Below are 24,559 nucleotides of genomic sequence, written 5' to 3'. Positions count from 1 at the left end.
AGAGGCTGATTCCAAAGACTGCCTAAGATTAAATCGACTGAATTCAGAGTGTCTGCGCTAATGGCTACATGGGGAACGTGCTGGTGAGCTGGGGAGTGGGTGGAAGGCAAGTGTTCGCTTCCACAGGTCGGATTTCTGAGCTGTGGCAGCCACCCTGTAAGGGCTTGTAAGGAAGGCAGTGAAAGTGGCTGTCGAGTGACAGACTGTCTGATGTTTGGGTTCTTAAATCTCACAAAGGGAATCCAGTGACCAGTTAAGGAAAAGCCAGAATGACTCTTTCGATTGCCTTTCAAAAGTCAGGAGATTGTTTATATGTGATTTATCCAACTCGCTTCCGAGTCACTGGAAATGAAGGCTGAAAGAGCCGTTTCCGCAGGGCTCTGAGCATGATGCAGAACATCCTCCTGCAGCTGCACCAGGTGCAAGAGGAGCGAGAACACATGCAGAAAAGGACTCACAGGCAAGTCAGCCAGGATGGCAGAGTTACAGCCCAAGCCCTCAGAGTGTGTCCCGTCCTATGAGTGTCCTTTGTTGAAAGTATGTGTGGATTAGTCTGTCTGGTGCTTTACAAAAGCAGGAAGAACCCATAGGAGTTGGGTAGGTTGATGTGCTCACCAAGTCCATTACCTTCACCCGTTTTAGAAGTACCTGGTAGTCACTTGGTACCTTGGGTCTCAGATTCTAGCATGCTCTTTTAGAACAACCTACGGTCTTGTTAAATATGCAGATTCCTGGGACTCACCCCCAGAGAACCTGACTCCTTAGATATGCCACAGAGCTTGGAGTCTTCATTTTCTTCAAAAAGTTCCAAGGTGATCCTGTTGTAGGTTGTCCCAACTGTGCAGTTCCATTATGTAGCAAATAATCAGGCCAGGGGGCCAAGAGAAGAAACTACAACTGCTCCTTTGACCAAAGTAGCCTCTGGAAGGCGTGTGACTCATCTACAGGCAGAGATTGCAGATGGAACTTTTTGGCTTTAAGTAATTTTGCTCATTTTAAGATAAGCCCTGGCTATTTCAATACCAGCATCTTGAGGTATCCCAGCTATTGAATGCATGGCCCCTGAATATCTTAAAAAATGAAATGATTAAATAGGAGGGGTCTTGAAAATTGCTATTCTTAATGATGGTTAAAACTTCATTAGCTGGATATAAATAAAGCAGCAGCACAATATTAATCCAAACTGTCAAATTGAGTTGAGACATTCTGTTAAAAAGGGAAATTTAAAAGATTCTTTCCTAGCAGTTTCTAAAAAGAGTAGGACTAACTTGGAACTCTTTATACTCATTCCTGCTAGAAGGCAAGAAACAGTGTTTTCTCTTTAGCCTATGAACCCGTGATTTAGGTAGGCAGAGCTCAAATTCTCACTGCTGTGAACACAATGTTTCATGCAGTTAGACTGAAGGCCTGAAAATGTGTGTGTATATATCCCATCACTTTGTGCCCTCTGTGACTCCCAGTGCTTGAAAGTATACAAGGGTCTTCAAAAAGTTCATGGAAAGATTAGTATTATCTTTTTATTCTATTTTTCCTCAAACTTTTTGAAGCACCCCTGTCTTTAAAAGCAAATTAAAGACTTTATATGATTTTTTTAAAGTCCTCTCCTTTTAAAAAACATTTATTACTTCTGCATATGTCCTATAAAATGTTTTGGAGAGTGGCCATCACTGAACTAAGGCTAGGTTGCATAAATATTTAGTTACAGATAAGAGTGTGTTTCCTGAAGTTGTACATGTGTCAGAGTTCCCTTAGCTGTTGCTACAAAGTTTGGCCTATTAGCAGTGTGGCAGGAGATAAAGGTGACAGTGAGCCAAGAGAGACATGCATGCTTGCCATTGTGGGGGACAGAGCTGTGCTCAATTATCACTGCTTTGTTTCTGTTCTTAAAAAAATTAAACATGTCTTTGATTAGGCACCGTTTTCAGTTGTCATTTTAAATAATAATTAGGTTCCTTGCTCCATTCAGTCCCTTAAGGTGGTTTTAAAATTCCATGGCTGGGAAGACGCTGCACTGAGAGGAGAGAGGCACTTGCTAGGCTGACAACCGGTTAGTTTCATGTGGCCAAGGAGAGAATTTTCCCAGAAATTCAACTAGGAATCTTTCAGCTGTTTCAGAATATTGAATTTTATTTTGTTGTTGCTTTTAATCCCAAATCTGCCAATTGTTACTATGATTGCATATCTTCTCTGGGAAGAGGGAGAGCCAGTATGAATGTACCCTTGTTTTTATGTACTTCTAGTAGCTGCACAATTTTCACTGGCAGCAAATAGCATATGACCATGAAACTGACATAGAGAAAGAGGGGGATATGTAACCATTGAGCAAGAATATATTGAGATCTACAATGTGTGGGGCACTCCGGTAGGCACTCAGTTTCAAAAATGAGTAGAATATGGCCTTGGGGAGTCAGAAGTCTAAAGAGATAATTACAGTAAAACACGATACAGTGTGTGCATCCGAGGAGGTCTGAAGCAGGAGGAGCTAAATTCTAACTGGGGCTTTTGGGAGAAATGATGACTCTTAAATGAGGAGGAAGAATCTATGTATCCATTATTTAACTTTAGAGCTCTAACTTGCATCAATCCCATACTTGATATTTTGATGGTGGGCAAATGAGACATCCATTCAGGCAGAGAAAAGGTATAGAAAAGGCAGAGTCTGTGGAAAGGTATAGAGATTTGAGGGGAGACGACATATCAGAAAGTTAGAGGTATGCGGTATTGCTGGAACATCGTTTACTGGGAGGGTGGGATTACCACTGGGGTAAGAGGCCTAAAAGATATCCAGTGACAAACGCATGGAGGATCTTATATCTGTTGCAGAAGAGATTATATGTCAGACTGTTTGCAGTGGGGAACCACTGAGTAATTTTGAACAGGACAAGGGCAGGATCAGATTTGTGTTTTAGAAAGAAATCTTTGAAATCAGTATTGTCTCCATTGTATCCTGTGTTCTTAGAGAATTAGAAGGGGAAATCTGTTGCTCCCTAACATTTCTTCTTTCTTGCCATGTGGTTTCATTAACTTGTTATCATGCGGTAGTCAGGGATGCATCGTCTCTGACATTGTTTGTGTATCTATAGGTATGATGGAGAAGGAAAGGAATGAAGCACAGAAAACCCAGGGTATAAATAGGGATATGAGCTTGGCTTTCACATGGGCTCACATGTCTGTGCATTCATGCATCTTCAGGAGTTTAGTAATACCTGTGGCACACAAAGAGGTCCTGAAAGGCTCAAGGTCTAATGTTGGGTCTATGAGACTTGGCTTCTTGGCTTACAAGGCAGTTGGAAGACATTAGGCCTTGTTCTCTTCAATGTTTAAGTTATTCATTAGAGATGATCTAAACCTTATCAACCTGCCTCAACAAATCAACAATAAATCAAACACTTGGATGAAAAATCTAATATGTGTTCTATGGTCCAGAAAGTTTGACTCCAGGTCCCTAATCATACTATATGAAAAAGGAGCTCCTTAGCAAAAGATCACAAAATGCTTTGTTAAATAATTAAGCAGGCTTCCCAAGCTTTAATGTACCAAAGTACAATGTGAATCTCCAAGATGATGGTGGAATAGATACTCATTTCCTAACCATATTTGTTTGTGAAAACTATTTTTTCCACAAAGATTTTGTGGAGCTAGTGTTCCCTAAAATGCTCTTTGGGCAAAGCCACTCTTATGATTCATTTTTACAGACCTTCTAATTGTATATTGAGTGGAATTTTCTTCCTCAAAAGTTGTGCCTACTCAGTTCCTAAACTGCCAGTGAAGAGGAGGTGAAAACCAGTCCATTCAGCAATAACAAAATGTGCCCCCAACTTAATATTTGAGCTCATGCTGTTGAAACAAAGGATTGCATTCCTCTCATTCTAACTAGTCACTTTTGCAGAGACATGGCCTGAGGTTCTGGTGGGCAGTATGGGTTCTTCTGGGAAGTTTCCAGCAAAATGAAACTTTTCTTGACCTTGTACCATTTAAAGTCACAGTGCTATTAAAGCAGCAATCAGGGCAATTCAGAAGAGCTGTGACTAGGCATAATGTGCCTTTTGAGGGTGACCATTCATTTGTCCATCTAATTAGCACTCAGCACCTTTGATTGCCCTATAACATCTTTAAAAGAAAAAAGTTCAACCATGTAGAGTCTCAGTACTTTGATTGCAGGGCTCAGAGGAAAATTGAGGCCTGGCCTTGTATTTATGGAGGTTTCTTCTTTCCAGTACGTCTTACCCATTTCCTCAGGCCTGTTCTCAGTAATGCCTGCCACAAAGAACCCCATAAATTTAGCATTTACGGCTATAAGTTTGTCATTCTTTTCTTGAAATAAGATCAGGGCACTATTATAAAACAGCAGAAGGCTGACTTTGAGAGCAGCCAACATATTGTTGACTGATTCATCTGGGGCATTTAGTTCTTCAAAATGGAAAAACAAAATAGGGTCTAAAAAGCAAACACAGTAAATTAAAGGAATGTTATTCTATGCATAGAACAGCTGTTTTAATACTTGCTCGGTAGGGTCATATGACTGACCTGCTTCTTTTAGGATAAAATATGTCTTCCTTTAAGGTTATTATTAAAGACACATGGAGACATTTACTTTGGTCTCCTTGTCAGCATTGTGCCACATTAAAAAAAACACCATTCGAGTTTGGTTTAGATCCATTATTTGCATGAAAACGATAGTTAATTGTCTCCATGTGATGATAATTAGTGTTAGCTAAGAGGACCTTGACATCGTTGGCCCGAGGTGAGGCAGGAGTTGCAAAGAATTATATTGATGGTAGCTGTTTTCTTTTAAGTAACTGCACAGCTCTGTTTGCCAACTAAAAACATGATTTAACAGGAAGTGAAAGATTTAGTGTCTACGCGAGCTAGGAGATAGTCAACCACTGCAGGGAGAAAGCTCCCCATGGAGCCCCTTTTGCATGTTGGATGCTCATTTTTTCTACAAACATTGAGAGCCTACTCAGCATTAGGGCCTGGACTGTGCACTGCACAATTAGAAGCTTTCAGAGGGCAGGGACCCCACAGTTGTGTAACTGAGATCTCTGTCAGCTTTAAACTCTGAGCTGGAAATGTTCTAGCCCACCTGAAGTGTGTCAGTGGTTTCAGAGCTGCTAAGTGGCAGGACAGAGCCCACATCTTCTGCTCCTTCTCCAGTGCTCTCTCCATGTGTTGCTTCCTTAATTGGCTTTTCCCTATACCAAACCTTCAGCAAGACTTATCAAGTGACTAGTTAGAAAAGAGCAGAATGCTGGTAGATGCCCCTCTCATCCCACTCAACCACGCCTTAGTCATTATGGATTCTCTAATTGGCCTCCTTTCTATGAACTCCTTAAAGGCCGAGACCAATTCTATTTCATCTTAGAACATATAATTCTGTATTGTATTACATGCATGTAATTGTATTCTATCAAACATGTAATAAATGATAGAATGAATGAATGGTCTCACCGTATTTCAGCTCAATGCAGTGTTCATTCTGTATCTATGTGACATCCAGATACATCTTGTATTGTCTCCTGGTAATGGAGCCCTGGTGTCAGGCTGGGTCAAAGACCCTTCAAACTCGTCCTGTGCAGACTGGGTCACAGACCTCTGATATGCAGGTCACAAGCTAGGTAATTGGAAAGATCCTGGGAGCCGTTGGCAAGGTTGACATGCTTTATTTGGATGCAAGCTCAGCCCCCCAGTGGATGAGAGCCATTGTCTTTTGTACTAGAATCAGATAACCAAGGATCACATGGGTGCGAGTCAGATAGCCAAGGAACACGTGAGCGCACACGTGCAGTTATACCACTCTTACATAACGTATTTACAACAGACATGCTGAGTCGTGCTCAGCTGGATACGAGGTGAGGGAGCCTGACCAGTCTGTCTCCATTTTCCTCACATCTGGCTACCCTATAGTGCATCCTGTTTCTCTGTGGGCAATTCTGACCGTAAAACGATACTTCCTCTTCTTCATATGCAATCAGCTATAACATCACTGGGTCTGCCTCCTGGAACCATGTAGAGTTTGTTCTGATTCCTCTTTCACATGGTACTGCAGGTATTGGATGGAACACACCTGTTATGTGCTGCTCATCTCCAGATTTAATATAACAATTTCCTCAGTTATTCTTCATGTGACACAGTTCCCCAGTGTGTCTCCATCTTTAATGCTTTTATTTCAATCTGTTTAATTTAGCCAGTGTTTTATTTCATTTTGTTTTAACAAGTGTGCAGACAGAACTGAACACAGCATTACAGGAAGGAATGATCAGGGCAGAATAGAGCCAGAACATTGCCTTCTTTCATCTGAACTTCTACCATTTTCATAACTGAGGACTGCACTGTTTGGTATTTTGTTGTATTTTATTTTTAGCAGTCATGCCACTGAATTGATTCATTGAACTACTGGTTGTCTAAACCAGTGATTCTCAAGTGGGGATGATTTTGTCTGCCTGGGGACAGTTGGCAACATCTGGAAACCTTACTGATTTTCACTACTGGGGTTGTGTGGGGCTACTAACATCTCGTGAGTAGAAGCTAGGGAAGCTGCTAACATCCTACAATGCATAGGGCAGCCCCCCGCCCCTCCTGATAAAGAACTATCTGGTTCAAAATGTAAGTAGTGCCATTGTTGAGAAACTCTGGTCTAACCTGTGCAGTTCTCTTTGGTGCCTCACCAAGTAGGTCTTGAACCCATGCCGCATGAGATCTTGCAGATCTTTGAAAGTGGTTAAGACCACCTCTCTGTAGGTGAAGCCTTTCCAGGCCCTCCGTCAACCATTTCTTCCGGGATTTCCAGTTTGTTAACCTGCTGGTCACCTACCACTTTGCAGCTGTACTGCTCCCAGAACTGAACAATGCTTTCATAGGCATCTGAAGCTTAGGACAGTGCTTCTCAAACTTTACTATGCATTAATATCATCTGAAGATTTTGTGAAAATCAGATTTTAATTTGGTATGTCTAGGGTGGGAGCAAGACTTTGCATTTGTTTTAAGACTGCATTTCTAACAAGCTTGCAGGTGGTGCTGATATGGAAGGCCAAGGGACCACACTTTGAGGAGCAAGAGTCTTGCATGTTTCTTTTTGTTGTTGTTTTAAATTTTTATTGAATCATAATTGATTATACATATTCTGGGGGTTCAATGTTGACATATGTTGATCAAATCAATATTACTAGCATATATATTGTTACAAATCATACTTATTCTTTATGCCCCTTGTCCAATCTCTCCCTATCCCCCTCTCCCTCCCCACTTCCCCCTCTAATTACCTTAGATTTCTTTTCTCCTTCTGAAAGAGTAATGGTTATTCTGTTGATTTGTTGCCTAGATGATCTGTCCAATGCTGAGAGGTGTGGTCAGGTCCCTTAATATTATGGTAGAGCAGATGCTTCTTCTGTCATTCTGGAATGGGCTTTGTGAAGAGAGACATCCTCTTCTTTTCTTTGGTCTCTGCTGGTGACTCTCCTTGTGTCAATTCACTGCAGTGGCTGGAGGACCATCTGCATGGTGGTTGTGGCATCTAGCTGCTTTTGCGACAGCCTTGGTTATTGTGGTGGCTGTGGTGGGCCACTCACATGGAGGTGATGTTTTTGGCATGCTCCTTGATGCTGGTGGTGTGCCTGGTTGTGGGGGGGGGGGGGTCCAGTCCCCAGACCCATGCCTCAGGTCCCCAGGCAGGCCCCAAGGTGCTGGCAGTGTGCCTGGTTGTGGGGGGGGGGGTCCAGTCCCCAGATCTGTGCCTTAAGTCCCTGGGCAGGCCCCAAGGTGCTGGTGGTGTACCTGGTTGTGGGAGTGGGGTCCAGTCCCCAGCTCCATACCTCAGGACACTGGGCAGGCCCCGAGGTGCTGGCGGTGTGCCTGGTTGTGTGTGTGTGGGGGGTCCATTCCCCTGATCCATGCCTCAGGTCCCTGGGCCGGCCCCGAGGCACTGGTGGTGTGCCTGAGCTGGAACTAATTGTTTGTCCTTTGCTTACTTCTAAAATGGGGTAACTTCCTGTGGGGACCAGTACTTGAGCTGTGTGGTTTAGCTAAATTGCTGCTTTGCTGTTGATTCCCTAAGAAAGGCTTTTTCTGCAGCTCAGGCTTTAATGGTTGACTTTATAGGTACTTCCAGCTCTCCAGAGACCTGGTGCACCCGGGTTGTGTAGAAACTCTAATCTGGGCCTGAGTCTTTTCATCAAACTGCACCCCATGCAATTCTATATTCCTGACCAGTCTCCTCTGAGTGGTCCTACACTGATTGGGGGGCAGACCAGCTGTCCTTGTTGTGCCCTAGTGTTCCCCTGGTGGGCCCATCTCCCCTACCACCCATGCTGCAAACACTTCCCATGGGACGTGCTGTGCGCCGGTCCCTTGCAATGAGTCACTGGCCTCTGAGTGGCTCATTTTTTTCAGTTGTTGTGATTCCTTGCTCCTATGTGGGTCCACGGGAACCCTATTAGTGTTCTTGCTGGCCTGGAGGCCGCCAAAGCCCTCTTCTCCCCTGCCGCTTCCAAGCAACTTCATCCAAAGGGCACAACTGCGGCTTCTGCCGACTCCTGCTCTGTGCACACAGCAGCTCTAGCCTTAAAGTGTCTGGGGTTCGAAACGGTCCAAGTGTTTTTTTCTTTCTCTCATCATGGCTTCTCCCACCTTCATGTACTCCATAGGTCTCTCCTCCTCTTCCCCTGAGCTCTAGCAGCCCCAGCTTGGCTGTTGTTGCTTTTTTATAGTTGTAAATTGGTTGATTTGTAGGGGAGAGTGATGCTGGGGACTGTCTGTTCCACCATCTTGACTGGAAAAATCTTAGCATGTTTCTTATTAGCATTCTTTGGACAAGGACAGCTTCTGTTCCCTTGCAGCAGAGTACAAATATCTGAGGTTTGAAAGCTTTGGCCATCACACTCAGCCCAGGCGAGGTGACAGGACTGAGCCAGTTGAGCTCTGTGATGCTGCAATGCCAAAGAAGATGAATGGTCTGCTTAAATTGCTGAGCAGTGTTTATAACTTCCAGGTCCTTGCTGCACCCTGTTCCAGGTTGAGCAGAAACAACAAGGCAATGTTACTTTCATAACTGAAAGCTGGTGGTGGGAGTAAGGGGGAGGGCTGCCCCCAATCACAGACTCGTAGGAATGAAATATCCAATTGTGAGTTGGTTTCTTCAGATTATGCATATGTTTATAAATTTCCTAGGTGTTCCTTTTCCTCGTTCCCTTTATTGTGGAGTGTATTTCTTTAAAGTGACAGGTTTAATTTTTTTCCGCACTCCATGCAGATTTCATGGATGATGTAGCTTAATAAATCAAACCGATTTCCACCGTTGTATCAAGACTCTTTAATCAGTTCTTTGAATTAATGCAATCAAATGGTTGAATTCTTACATTCATCCCTGTATTTATAGCTCTGTTGTGCTTTTTTATTGAATTGGAAGAGGAATATCTTCATTCACAGCCAAAATAAAATAAATCTTAGCAGGTTATCTAATACACTGACTAGGGTATCGAGTATGTGGTGTGTATGTGTGTGCACATGTATATGTGTGTTAGTGTGTGCATAAAATACAGACATCGTCAGTGTAGTTCTCATATTAAATTTTGAGGTTAGGCTTCAGATTTGGGAAGCCAGCATTATACCAAATTCTATAATAAGGGTCCTATTTTTATCAGATCATGAACTGAGGGATTCTTCAATATGTTCAAGGAGCAGAACATTTGGAAATGATGGTGCTCTCTGAGGAATACCAGGGATTTCATATGTGCTCTGCTTAAGAGCACAGGCTCTGGAATCAGGTTTCCTATAGAAAATTCCAGTTCTTCCATGGACTGACCGTGTGACTGTGTGCATGTTACTTAACCTCTTTGTACCTCCTTTACTTTATCCTTAAAATAGGGATAATATTAGTGTCTGTCTTATGGAATTGTTTTGAAGATTAAAACCATAGGCCTTTGGACCCCTGACAGGCACGTGGCAAGTAGGCGCTATACGGTGACTATTATTAATATCATCCCAAACTTATAACAGTTTAATATGGCATTTTCTGCCATATTAGAAATGCTGTCTTAAGGTACATTCTCTCAGAGACAAAAGTAACAGGCACCAAGGATACAGAAAAAATGATTGGAGGACAGTCATAAAGTTGAAGAAATTTTATCCTTAAAAATGACTATTTTCTTCCCACAAATTGGGAAATTATCTTCATTATTGAGTTTTATTCCAGGATCTTGGGAAACACAGGGATTCTGCTTAAACAGAGTTTGTGCATGAGCCCCGCCCTGCTTATTTTTTCACATGCTTTGAAATGTCTTGAGCCCACAAGATATGACACACATTGAAACCTCATTCTTTCCGATTTTACAAGATCATTACGGTGTGCTGGTCAATTAAAGATACTTTGTAAAGACACATGGAATAAGACCTTACTTTTTAAAACGTGGCATGCATGTATGTGAACGTGTGTCTCTAATGGAATTAATAATAGATACATTAGGGAGTGATTATTCTGATTACTAAACACATATATTAGGGTTTCTTACAAGAGCAAATGCCTTCTTTTTCTCTTCCCCCACCTCTTTTTTTTTGGCCAGTTTATAGAATGGCTCGTAAACATAAAAGCTCCATGTCTTAAAATTCTGTTGGCATTCATTGATATAGTTGGATGAGTTTTTGTCACTCGCACAAGAGAGGACTGGGCTGGGGTGATCGGATGGGTGTGCAGGCATATGGAAACATATGGTGTAAAATCTCATTTCCTGAGTTTGGGCCAGTAGCAACAGTCTTATTACTGATCAACTTTGTCATAAAAATTATACTTAATATTCTAAAGCACTCTACATATCATAAACTACTTTCACAAGTATATTTTTCATTTATTCCTCATAAGACTTTTGTGTGATAACTCTTAGAAGCCCCGCATGATTATCGAAGAAACAGAGACATAGAGGTTAAATGACTTGTCACATGACTCGTAGGTGCCAGGCTAGGCCTCAAACTAAGCTCTACTCCCTCCAAGTCCATTGGCTGGTTGTTGGGTATGCCTGAATCCACATCAGCCACAATGCTGAGACTGTTGCGAATGTTCTCGGAGTGGGACTGAGCACTTGCTACGTTGCTCGCACATCTAGTCTTCAGCTCTTATTTGTTGGATGCCTTTTTTTGCGATGTGCTGAGATGTTGTGGACTTTGTGTCAAATACCTTTTCAGGTCAGAATGCACTTAGCCCTTGGGAATCAGCTGATAACCCATGTAAAATTGGTGGATTTGTCCTTGTTCAGAGCTTCAGAACTGCTGTATGAATTTGCTTTTGCTGGATAACAAACCATCTCCCCAAATTAGTGGCTTAAAACAGCAAATATGTACTTCATTCTCAGTTCACAGATTGGCAATTTGGGCTGGATTCAGTTAGATGGTTCTTGGGACCCAAAGTAGTCTCAGCTCTTAGCTGGTCTCCTTCCCAGGTCTTTGGTCTCAGGGGGTCCGGGGGATGGCTTGTATGACTGGGGCCTCTCATTATGTGGACTTTTGTCCTTAACAAGGCTAGTGTCAGTCTTGTTCACATGGCAGTTAGAGTTCCGAGAGCAGCAAAGAGCAAGCCTCAGTGCACAGCACTTTTCAAGTCTCTGTTTATCTCTCTTTTGCTACTGTCTTATTGGTCAAAACAAGCCACATGGCCAAGCTCAGGGTCAACATGAGAAGGGACTACCCGGGGGCATGAGCGCAGGGAGGTCTGAATACATTGTGGGCCACTACTGAAGCAGTCTGCCACACTGCCACGTCGGGTTTTGCTTTCCTTCTGAACTCTCGGAGTGAAGTTATAATGCACTGAAAACCCAGGAGGTACTTTTTCCTCATTGAGGTGTTATCTTACTGGTACTTCCTCAAAACTCTGTCAACTCAGTAAACTTGGCCCTTGACAAAGCCCTGGCTTATTTCAGTGGCAATTCCCTGCCTCCCTCCTGTGGGACTGCCTGGCATTAATGAATTGAAAGATTGTACTTTGTCAGGGTTTTTTTGACTTTTTAATGGTGTGCATGTAACTTCTCCGTGTTAGCTTTCCTTTTAGAAATGCATGCGTTTATTTGGAATCCGCATGCTGGAGTTTTCTGTTTGGGAAAAAATTTTAATGAAGCTTTATCAGGTGTGTTCACCAAAATGAAGGGGAGGCTTTTGTGCCCAGAGAAAGCTGTCTGGCAGCCAGGAGCCCTGTTAGAAAAAGGACTGCAGAATGAAGCTAAACCCATCTTTCATGATTTTTCTCTTTTTAAAACATATTACTGTGCATAAAAGTTTGTGTCAAGGAGTTTAGCTTATGGAAGGGGAACTTAATGATGTGAAATCTGGAGGAAGGAGCGGACACTGGAAGATAATTCCCAAGCAGATGAAAGAGAATATTTCACGTCGCCGAGGCACATGTGACTTCTTTGGATGCAAATAACAGAAAGGATGATGACAGTTATTCCAGTTCCCTGCTTTGGGGAGAAATCACCAGCTTAGCGACACTAAATGGCAAGGCATTTGTGGCTGAGTTTTTTCCCTGACTAATTGGAAACGTATCTCTCTATTTTCCTGTCATTGAGAAACAGCTACTCTTTGGTAAATGGTATTCAGTGGTTTACTTTTGTAAAAGCTCAGCCCTGTGCTGGGCTGTAGGTCAGAAGGGAACAGAAATGCTTTCTAATGCCAGGGAGCATGGGTATGTTTTGTGGAGACAGTGGGATCCATCAGAAAGTGACTGGAAGTTTTGGAGTCCCAACTTGGTAGAATCGCACCAGCTCTACCCCTTGGGAGCTTATCAGCTTGAACAGATCCCTTCCTCTCTCTGGCCTCAGTTTCTTCACTTGTAAAGTGAGAAGAATCGAGCAAATGACTTCTAAATTTCCATCAGTGAGAAAAGCCTGTAATTTGGAAAGATAGACATTTACTTTTTGGTTATGAGTTTGGGATTCAGTGATTCAGAGAAGGCAGTGTGAAATACTGGGTTTATGGCAGGATACACTTTGTAAAACAAAATAGAAATCCTAATGGAGATTGTGCCACCTCTCTGCCCATGGATCCGTCCACTCATCTATCCGTATACCTGTCCACCCATCTACACGTGCACCTATCCACCCACTTACCCATATACCTGTCCACCCATCTGTCCATGTACCCATCCACCCACTTGTCCATATACCTGTCCACCCAGCTACACGTGCACCTATCCACCCACTTACCCATGTACCTGTCCACCCATCTACACGTGCACCTATCCACCCACTTACCCATGTACCTGTCCACCCATCTACACGTGCACCTATCCACCCACTTACCCATATTCCTGTCCACCCATCTGTCACTCTCATTTTCTTCATTTGTTCCATACATGAGCATTAAAATTCCTTGTGTTTACCTTCTTCAATCTTTCCAGCCCTTGTGAGGAAATAAGACACAGTTTTTAAATAACAGATGAGGAAATTTATTAAAGATTATGTCACCTACCCAATGTCTCTCAGCTGGTAGGGGGCAAAACTAAGACTAATCCCCAATTCTAGGCCCAGGGGTCTCTCCATGTTATATACCACCTCTTTTGTGCTTCTTCTAAAATGTCCTAAAAGACTCAGAACTTGGCATCTGAGATTGGCGTAGCTCAGCTCCCAATCTAGCACTTAATTGTTCAATGAAGAAAAAAAAAAAAAAGAGTTCTTTCCTTTCCAGAAAAATCTTACTTAAGCTGTCATCCTCCAAGGTAAATCACGATGGTAGATTTGAGCACTCTGGGGCTAGAAGAGCGATGAACATGGTGGGGGATCCAGACAAATTGGGAAAGGCACTATCTTTGGAGTTTACCGGTAGAGTCTGACACACTTTGGTTGCCTGTGACAGTGATGTATGGACAAATGAGGGTCCCACATAAAAGTAATCATTTCCATAGGACTTAAGAAAAGGGACAGAGGCCCATAGTTACCCTGGCATCCTCTAATTGCTGATGGACCCCAGGTCCCAAGACAATACTTGCTAAAGAGAAGAAAATCACTTCCTGCTGGGGAACTTTCTCTGGGAAACTGTGATGTCCCTCCACAGGTACTTAGGGAAAAGGTTGTCGGACCTGGAAGAACATATTTCATGTCAATCTTGGGGTAGGAAAGCAGACCAGAGGGGGTGCCTCTCTTGGCTCTCTTCAGATAAAGAAGGATATATCCTGGGTTTTGAGGTAAATTCAATTCTTTGAACAAACCCCATCATCCACCCCAGGCAGTTTTGTTTGATCCCAAGTTCAGTAAAGTTTCCCAGACTTTAATGGCTTAAAATCAAAGAGAATCATGTTTTTCTGTCTGAAACTAGAAATCCAAAGGGTTGCTGAGTGAGAATGTTCAGACTTTTACCTTGTGGCTCAGCTACAGGAAATTGGGAAATTTGGGTCAGATGTTTCATTCACATTCCAAATTGATAAAGGGTGGGAAAATCTGAAGAACTGTCTGAATCACGGTGCTACTGAGAAGATTAGAAATATAGGATTTGTTTTCCTAAATGACTTTTTTCTGAAGGGCTGGGAGAGGAAGTGCAGGAGAAATTGCCAGTATGTTCTAGATGGTGTAGTGCGGGGTCTTTGTTTTAACCATTGCAGTAGGTGAATCGCACAAGTGTAGAGACGCTGGTCCTCAGTGTCACAAAGCAAGTCTTGGGGGAAACTGGTGGTAGAATATCCAGATCTTTGCTACTCAAAATGGGGTCCAGAGACCAGCAGCACTGATGCCACTTGGGAGCTTGTTAGAAATGCAGAATCTTAGCAGCCCCCATCCCAGACCTGCTGAATCAGAATCCAGGGACTAACAAGATCTTCAGGTGTCCCGTATTAAACTTTGAGACACACTGACATAGATGACGAATTCATTGGCACGACGCAAGGCACATACCCTCCCCATCCTCTCGTCGACTGAAAGACACCCCTGTACTGATTTCTTGGTTTTGATGACGGTGGCCTAGGAGAAGGTAAATTTACCCTCCAGAAACTGAACCAAGCCGTGGGACTCTGCAGCACACTCCTTTGGCCTCATCTTCAGAGACCAACCCTCCAGCCACCCTGACTCTCTCCCTGTTCCCATAACATGCTAGAACCTTCCACAACCATGTGCATTTGCATGTGCTCTTCCCACTGAGGGGAAAGAGATGCTTTCCCCTCTTTCTTCATTAAACTCACTTTTCATGACCTTGTTCATGTGACATCTTTTCTGCGAAACATTTTTCATTCTCCTCAGGTAGGATTAGAGACCCTGTCTTCTGTTTATTTATTCCCCTGTTAAATTACAACAGAATGGGACAGTCTAAATGTCCTTGTCCCCTTCTAGACCATGAGCTCCTTGAGGATCTTGGACTGCTAGTTTTCACATCTGTGTCCTCAGCGCCTGATACAGAGCAGGCATTGAATCCATACTCGTTGCATGACTGAGTGGACATACAGGTGAACTGGCTGAGGATGCGCATTTGGGGTATTTGGGGCAGTTCTCATTTTAACAGGCAGCTGCTTGAGCTGTTTATATGACAAGTTTCTGAGGCTCTTGAGTTATAGGTTGGGTCAGCCTTGAGCAAAATCGTCAGGTGGGCTGAGGTCATCCCGGGGTCTCTCAGTGCCTGTTTTTTCCTTTCATGCCTGGCACCCTTCTGATGTCTCCTGATTACCCTAGACACTTATTTAGCCCCTGCAGTGAGGCTTAGAGCCTCGAATTCCACCCCCCCCCATCAGAACCTACCTATCTTCTTAAAGGGCCAACTACTACTTCTCCAGGGCTTACTATGTGCCAAATGCTCTACACGAACTGCTTTGCACACATCATCATGTTTAGTTGCCACATGATTCTGTAAACATAGGTTTCATTATTTCCATTTCATATGGAGGAAGCTAAAGCTCATGGTGCTTAAGTAATTTGCTCACAGCAAGGTGGTCAGGCAGAGCTGGGATTCAAACTCAAGCCTGTCTGACTTGCTAATTGGTGCTTTGAAATGCTGCTGTGTGCCACAACAGGGGTAATGAATCAGCCAGGGAAGCCCACGAAGGCGCTAACCTACCATTGTCTGTAATTGATCAAAACACTTGCTCTGAATGGTGCCCTGTTTTAGATACACTTTACCAGGGGGAAGAGAATAATTACAAGTGACCACAGCAGATTCCTCTCTCTGGTTGATTTTAACTTTCTCAAGCTCACACCAGCCTTTAGGGCACTCTGTTTCTGAGATTGAGGGCCGCTGCCACCAGACACAGCTAGCGTGGGGACCCTGCACCTCTGAAGCCCTGGGAAGGGGAGGGGGCTGGCTGCCACTTTGCCTTTAACTTGTCCTGTTCGTGAGAACCTTACCAACACTTTCATTGATTTCTGCATTTGCTTTTGGTTGGGGGATAGGGATGGCCGTGTATAAAACAATGCCAAATGTGTGTTACCCCCCACATGGGCAGGAGAGTCATTTCATGTTTAGTGGAAGCCTGGCTTACCCACCCCTACCTGACCACTTCCTGGACCTGCTCACCTTCTCCAGCTTCCCAGTTCCCTCTGCAAGACACACTGACTGTTGTCTTTGCTCCCAGCGAGGAGGCCCTTCCCTCTAGCCTGTCCATATGCTTCTCCTCTCCCAGGATGCAGTTGTGTTTATTCCCAAACTTGTTTATGCCAGTTTTTCTTGCATGGTATTTGTAAACATAGTTTAATTAAATATTTTATAAACCAGTGAACTGTGGGTATAAAACAAAAGAGAGTTGTTGTTATGAACACCAAGCTAAGCGTTTTGGAAAAATTTCATAAAGGAAATGTTACTTAGTTTAAAAAAAAAAAAAAAAGGAAGCTAACGAATTATACGAAGGCAGGCAAGAGAGCTTAAAAAAGGAGGTAAAGCTTCATACAAATCTAAAGGAGTCTGTCCTTGGTTAGCCTTTAAGGGTCTTTAAACTCCACTCCATTTTAAAGAAACTCAAACTGGAAATTGTAATGACATTTTATGAGTATTTTGGGCAAGAAAGATGAAGCGGGACTCTACTTGGTGCAGGGAAACAGGACCTCAGTGAGTGAGCTGAATGGAACTGAAATCTGCCAATGACCTGACCGAGTCTGGGAAGAGATTCTCCCTGGAGCCTCCAGAAGGGAGCCCAGCCCAGCCAGCACTTTGATTTTGGCCTTTCTTCTGAGATGTGAGTCAGGGGAACCAGCTGAGCCACTGGATCCTTGGCCTGCAGGTATATGAGATAATGAGCTTGTGTTGTTGGGAGCTGCTAAGCCCGTGGTAATTTGCATTAGTGGAAAATGGACGTAGCAACCAGGTTCCTCACCTCCATTGCTGCGGATCCAGATCAGCAGCCCTATGTTTTCTAAGACCTTCTCTACACCCTCCGTAGTCTGGCATTTAGGCCCCCTACACAGGTGTAGTGTCAGCCTTCCTTTCAGAAATGACCTCCCACACAAACCCTCTGCATGTACGGTTAGTAGAGTCACTGCCTCCTAGAAACGTTGCGCTTGGGGCCTCTGAGCATTTTCTCCGTCATGTTCTCAGTTGTACAATGGCAAAGTCAAAGCCCATCTCAAATCCAGTCTTCCTTGTGCAGGATGTTTCCTTCCAAGAACTCACTGTGTCAGCCCTTAGGTCTCTTCTGTCTGGTAGTGCTGGCTTGTTCGTGCCCCTGTGTTTTCCTCTCTTTCCAAATTGACTGCCACTTTTTAATGGCAGGGGTGGGGTGGGCACGTGTACTCTGATGTGTTTGTTTCCTCTTTGTGCCCAGCATAGAATGAGCACATTGTACGTGATCTGTAAGCATTCCTGAGTGACTGGAGTTTACCTGAAAGAGCCACACGATCTATATGAACACCTACAGAGCTCTTTTGTGGGTAGTGATTAATTTCTGGGGCCCTTGCATCTGAGTGATGCCTCCTTCAATATCAAGACCACTATCAATATCAATAATTCAATCTTTTTTTAAAGTGTCTTGTAAGTGGCTTCTTTAAATGATTTTGGTACCCTAACAGTTTTGGTTCAAAGGTGGGTCCCTCCCTGAACATGGAGCCTGGCCCCTTGGGTCTATGGCTGCTTCCGGTGCTGTTGTGTTATCTGCAATGCTTTATGAGTGTCTACTTGCGCCCACTCCGAGAGAGAATGCTGCTGTAGCACCAGCACACGAGGCCTCTGTCCCGGGAGAGATGGTAGGATGTTGGGGCGGGGGAGAGAGTAGCAGCCAGGGAATACATTGAGAGCATTTGAGTTTTTTCCACTGTAGCTATCTATTCTTCATCCCATGCTAATGGGATAATTTGATCGATGAATGCACTGGGAAAAGGCAAGAGATGCATAAAAAGTGTGAAAGCACACAGCTTCAAACGAGTGGGCAGATTTACCATCTTCTCCCCAGAATCAAATCTGTCTGCTATCCACACTGGGTATGAGACAGGCAGATCTGAGCTTTGGCTTAATTACACATAATTTGGGTGACAGCTGAAATGCAAACCTAAACATTCAATCAGTTAAAGATACACAAAATTAAGCATTTCACACAGTGTCCAACCCCTTCAATCTTTATTAATACTTTAATTATGTTAATTATACCATGGTTTCAAGCCCTGCTACTACAACAAGCAGGGAGTGGAGGTGGGGGAAGAGGCAATCCTCTCAGCAATACAGCTAAGTAATGATTGCATTCGAATTAAAGTATGAATGGAATGCAAAGTAGCAAAGAATCACAAATACATAATTCAGCAGCGTACCACTCTCTTCACACTCCTTTCCAACATGGACTGGCAGTGTTCCTGGAGGCTGGGCCCAAGTCTAACTCATCCTGAGTGCAATATACATAGTAAATGCTCAGTAAACATCTTACTGAATTAATTTTTAATCAAGGGTGGTGCATTTGTAACTGCAGAGGTAAAAGGAAATGAGTTGATGTTTGGGATATATTTCGAGGTGGCGGTGTATTGCTGTCAGATGGGGGTGGGCATCTGGAGGAACAGGTTTGCTTTTATTTATGTATTAGATATCTAAAATTTTTGTTCTAAAAGTTGCTAAAAAGTGATTTGAAAACTCCTGGGGGCGATAGACTTTTCACCCTCCGACCCACCTATTCACAGGGTCTCCCCTGCTCTGCACTGAAGGTTTTCCACCATTGGCCCAACAATTTACCTGTTCTGTCCTTTGTCCTGGGTATGTGCATCCTCCTTGCTCATCTGTGTGGTTTTATTTCCTATCTCCCATGTCTTTGCTCATCTTTGCTAAAATACCCTGCCTCCCTCTCTGAACATATAGAATTGTCAGTTGTTGGGAATGTCTTTTTAACATCTCTGGAGGAAACCTTGGAGATCCATGAATCTGAAATAGAAATGCAGTGTTGACTTCAGAGAGCAGTTCCTTACTTTGCTATTGATGAGAACTGGCTCCATGACTGGCCCTTTTGCCCAGGTATCCATACCTAAGCTAAATATCTTCAGAGCCTCACAAATAGTTCTCATATTCTCTGATCATCACCACTATGATTTGTCGTGGTGCACAGAATTGGCTGTGGGTCCCTCTATGTAGGTCTTGGTGGCCATCCCAACTTGCTGTCCTGTCACTCCTTAACTGTGAATCCCACATGTCACTGGTGTGGAGGCTGATGGTCAAAAAGGAACCACGTCACTAGCTTCTTGGTCCAGGAGCAGTAAAAGGAGGCTCTTAATGTCACAGGACCTCATAGTTGATCAAAAGGAAAAATGGCCCAAGTCCATTAATCAACAGATATTAACTCATTATTATTTCATGCCAAACTTTGTTAGGGTGGAGAATGCAGAGGTAACACATGGTAAAGTTTCTGCTGTTCAGACTTTTCTTTTTGTATGATGTGGAAGTTATAAACACAAAAAACTGTAGAACAACGTAAAAAATAACCAACTACTAACTATGATTTCCAAGTACTATCATGTATTAGTGCATTTCTGTTGCTTCTAACAAAACATGAGGAACTCGGTGATTACCCAGTTACCACACCCCTGACCACCATTATTAATCCATCGACAACGACAACGTCATGGTCCTACAATCTAATCACCTCTTCAAGGCCCCACCTTTCAATTACCATAAAAGGACGTCCCATCCTCTTAACACTGTCACAGTGGGGACCAAGCCTCCAACACATTTAACTTTTGTGGGGGACACAATTCCAGCCATAGCATATGGGAATTTGGAAAGGGGAGAAATTGCTATAAAAAATGAGAAAGGGCTGAGTTGTTGGGTCCATTTTTCACACTCTTTTTATTATTGCTCCTGCTCGTGGACCTCCCTTTTTTTGGAGGGAAAGTATCAACCAAAGTACATTTACTGAGCAGTAATTCATTCATACCCCAATCAAAATGTGAATATTGTCAATCAGCCCCTCTGGCAAACAGGATGTCCACACTGGACTTATGATAATTTCAGCCAAAAAGCAAAGAAGGTTCCTGTGTTCATTAGCCTCTGTATCTTATTGCAAATGAATGCATCGTTCGTTGGTCACTTTCAGATATTGAAAATAGCTTTTAGAAAACCTGCTTATATATTTTTGGGACCACTAGAGATCTTCATCCCCCATTAAGACTCTTGCACCAAGGAGTGTGCTCATAATCATGGTAGAAGATCAAGACCAGTGCATGTGGAAGTGACATAGGACTTACAATAACTGGGACTCAGTCAAACAGTGGAGGGGCACAAATTGGGTACAGGGGGAGCGGGGCAATGTCCATATATTCAGTCCCTTCTCTGCACCATTGCTGACTGTCATAAAGCCAGTCCACTGACTTATATCCCTCCCAGTTTTGTGAGCTTGTGCTCACCGTTTCAGAGTTGTGCTCTGTTCTGCATGTGAACCCCAAAATGCACCCTAAACTTAGCATCTGTGATCTTCAGCAATATTCACGAATTTCCCATCCCTTGAATGTCTTTAGTTATAGCCATAGATTTTTAAAACAAGTCATTTTGGAGATGTCATTGGTAAATTTGCAGACCTGTTTTGCATCAGCATCTGGACCACCACCCATTACCCGAGCTACGTCCCTCCGTCTGTGGTTATCCAGGCTGTACGTGACGTCAGGGGCTGTACATGACATCAGGGAGTGCACTTTGACCGTATTGGGTTGTGAATGGAAGATGCTCCCTTTTGATTTCACCCAAGACCTTGGTTGTATCCATTTAACAAAATTAGGACAGGTATCATTTGAGGAGGAAAAGTAATTATCTTCGTTAGTTGTAATCTAAGATTCAAACATATGACATCGAGATTTCTCCTCAATGGCAAAGTTATAGACTTGGTGGTTTATTAAACATCTTTTCTAATCAAATTAGCTTTCATTTCCTAAGAAGAGGTTTTTAACCTGAAAGTGGCTGTGAAACACTGTTTCTTTCAGCTATCACCTATGAAAGGAAAGATAATGTCCCTTCAAAGGACTCCTCTAACAGTGAATAATTATTCTTTGTTTGACTGCAAATGCACATTCCTGAAATAATTTTTCGTAAAGTTTCATAAATTATTTCAAGATGTATTAAAGAGCATTGGAAATAGTTCTTCTCCCTACAGGAGGTTGCCAAGAATAAGTTTTGTCCTTTAAAATTTGAAACAAATTATTATTCACTGGGGGAACATCACCAGAGCTTCCCCCGGCTCCAGCTGACAGGGACAATTTGAAGTAATCTGTTAATGGCAATGCTTTTAAAATTTAGAGATACTCTAAGTGGAGCAATTTTTTAAAAATTAAAACCATAGCTAGGGGGAATTGTCTTTGGAGGTCATGTAAAGTTAGGGGCACTTCACATTTACCTGGATTGGGGTCTGGATTCCAGCTGCCCGGGATTACATGTTACATCATGAACCCATGGAGGTGAGGGAGACAGGTATGTCTCTGGTGGAATTTCACCTAAATGCTCCCAGGCATAATTCTGTTGAGACTTTCAGCTTGGCTGTAAAATCCAGCGTGATATAGCAAAGGCTACTGTTCTAAGGGTTAGGAAAATGGAGTTCTAGTCCCAGAAGTCACATAACATTTTAAAAATCACTATTTCCTCATCTGTACAATGAAGGGGTTCATTTAAATGATCTCTCCTCACTGTAACATTTTGTGTTTTTACTGTAAGGTGTCACTTGAACCAAATATTTATGGAGGACTTCTTTTATGTAAGCCATTTACTCCATATAACTTCTCCAACCAAGGATCACTGCTCTCCACTTGGGATGCCATTTCTCAGTAGCTCACTTTTCATTTCACCTGTTAAGTGATGCCTACGCTTCTGAAGAATTGTTGGATAGCATGGCGATGGCACGGGCCATCCTCATCTCCCATCTGAACTGAAATCTCTTTAAGTAAAACAAAAGAAAGAGAAAGTAAAGGATACCAGCACTTGCTCAGGCACTCACCATGTGCCAGGAACAGTCCTTGGTAGCTTTTGTTTTCTGCTGCTGGAGCCGAGTGCCGTGCTGGGAACAGCAGAGCTCAGTAAATTCTGCCTGGATTTAACAGAACCACCTGCTGCATAACGAATGGGGCCAAAGCTTAGAAAGAAAATCAGTTTCTTTGCAGCTGTTCTTACAACCTGCCTGTTCTTCCTCAGAAACCAAAGCCAGAAGTATCATCTCACAGCCGGTTAAAATAGTAAATTAGAAGCACTTGGGTGAGAATGGGGTCGGTTACGTGATGGCTGGGGGATGCCAGCAGGACTCAAAGACGTGGGCCTGAGCTGTTCTTCTCCGCAGCCTGCTATTCCACACATTTGCACGAGCATGGACCGGAGCACACAGGAGCAAAGGTCTGAGTGGACTGAGCACTTGTGGGTTTGGCTCTTCTTGTACTCCTGGGAGGTAGCAAGGTTTGTGCTGAGGGATAGAAGAAGGTGTACCTGTCCTACCTGAGATGATGTGTGCTACTATTCCCACGCCCCTGGCAGACATTGCTAATTGATCATGGCTCTTTTTCTGAGCAGAAAAGGCTTCAGAATCCTTTCAACAGAGCTCTCTAGACAGCCATCACAAATGACAGGTATTGGCACAGGAGAAGAAATCTATTTGTCAAGATTTGAGCTAAGTAGGAGATTTTTTTCTTCAAAAAATGTGAACATCTGTCACATTCATGGGTAATTCAAAGCCTTTTTTTAAGTGCAGGACAGTACTTTATAAAAGTACATAGTGGTAATCATTATTCTTCTACCTCAGAAGTTATCCACATCCCAATTGTATTTAAACACTTCATTTTTGAGAAAAGAGAAAGTGAAAGGATGGTTTTGTGAAGTGATCCTCAGTTGCCTGATTTATAAAATGGGTATAAGTGAGAATAGATTGGTCAAATGTGACGCATGCAGACCGTGCAGTATCCACAGCGATTAGAAGCAGCGGAGTAGATGTATCTGTCATGGCACAATGAATCTTAGAAATGCACGACTTAAATGGAAAGAGAAAGAGTGTGACACATATAACAGTAGGACTTCTATAAATAAAAAATGCATGTACACAAAACAGCAATAAGATTTCTTTAAAAAGACATAAAAGTGTTGACTATAAAAGAAAAATTTATTAATTTTGGTCTATTAAAATGAAGAAACTTTTTCATCAAAAAGTATCTTAAAAAACTGAAAAGACAATGTACAAACTTCGAAATTTTTCAATATGCACAGTTGGTAATGGATCAGTATTAAGAGTATATAAAGAACTCCTACAAACCAATAGGAAAACTACAGACAATAGAGAAGTGGACAGAAGATAGAAACATTTTACAGAGAAGGAAATACTTGTGTAGAGTTAATTTATGAAGAGATGTGCACAAAATTATTAACAATTAAAGAATTGTGAAGAAAATACAATAAGATGTTTTTCACACACATGACTAGCAAATTTTTTTTCAGAACCAAGTGTTGGAGAGTATGTAGACCTACCGGAACTCTTCTACATTGCTGATGGGAGTACAAATTGGTACAATGCTTTGCAAAATTGTTCTCCTAGAGTTGAACGTTAATAGACCTCATGAACCCAGCAATTCCATTGTACAACGAGATGTGTAAATGTATAATAAGACACAGGTAAAGAAAGTCTCTACAATCACTATTTTTCATATAAAAAACCTGAAAACCATCCAAAAGTCTATCAATGAGTAGATGAGTGAGTTGTATTTCATACTTTCAATGAAATATTATACAGCAGTTAAAACATATGGCATATAACAACATTGTGTATCTTGCAATATGATATAAAGTAAAAAAACAAGTACATTTTGTAAGAATTGGTATAATAGAGATTCACACCAAATGCATTAAAATAATTGCCTGTGAGGGAGCAAATGCGAGTGGGAATAGAGGATAAGAGGACACTTTAAAAATATAAATGTAGTGCTCGCTTCTGCAGCAAATATACTAAAAATTGGAATGATACAGAGATTAGCCTGGCCCCGGTGCAAGGATGGCATGCAAATTCATGAAGCATTCCATGTTAATATATATAAATGTATTTATTATGTAAATATATTTACATATGCTAATATATGTGTATGTGTGTGTACATATATACACACATGAGGGTACTTCACGAAGTTTGTGGAAAAGTGGAAATTAAAAGATAATATGAATCTTTCCGTGAACTTTTTGAAGTACTCTTGTGTAT

At 42.5% G+C, this 24,559-nt stretch overlaps 1 protein-coding gene and 1 pseudogene across 4 annotated transcripts in view; both read left to right on the top strand.

The window, feature by feature from the left end:
* Positions 1-24,559, top strand: part of LRMDA (leucine rich melanocyte differentiation associated) — a 1,115,169-nt gene that overhangs the window by 760,167 nt on the left and 330,443 nt on the right. The gene's annotated exons all lie outside the window — the stretch shown is intronic.
* LOC134382847 (U6 spliceosomal RNA) lies at positions 24,293-24,393 on the top strand (annotated as a pseudogene).

Source organism: Cynocephalus volans, chromosome 7 (assembly GCF_027409185.1).
Source record: "Cynocephalus volans isolate mCynVol1 chromosome 7, mCynVol1.pri, whole genome shotgun sequence".
In the NCBI taxonomy this organism is placed as follows: domain Eukaryota; kingdom Metazoa; phylum Chordata; class Mammalia; order Dermoptera; family Cynocephalidae; genus Cynocephalus; species Cynocephalus volans.
This window is presented reverse-complemented; position numbering and strand designations above follow the sequence as displayed.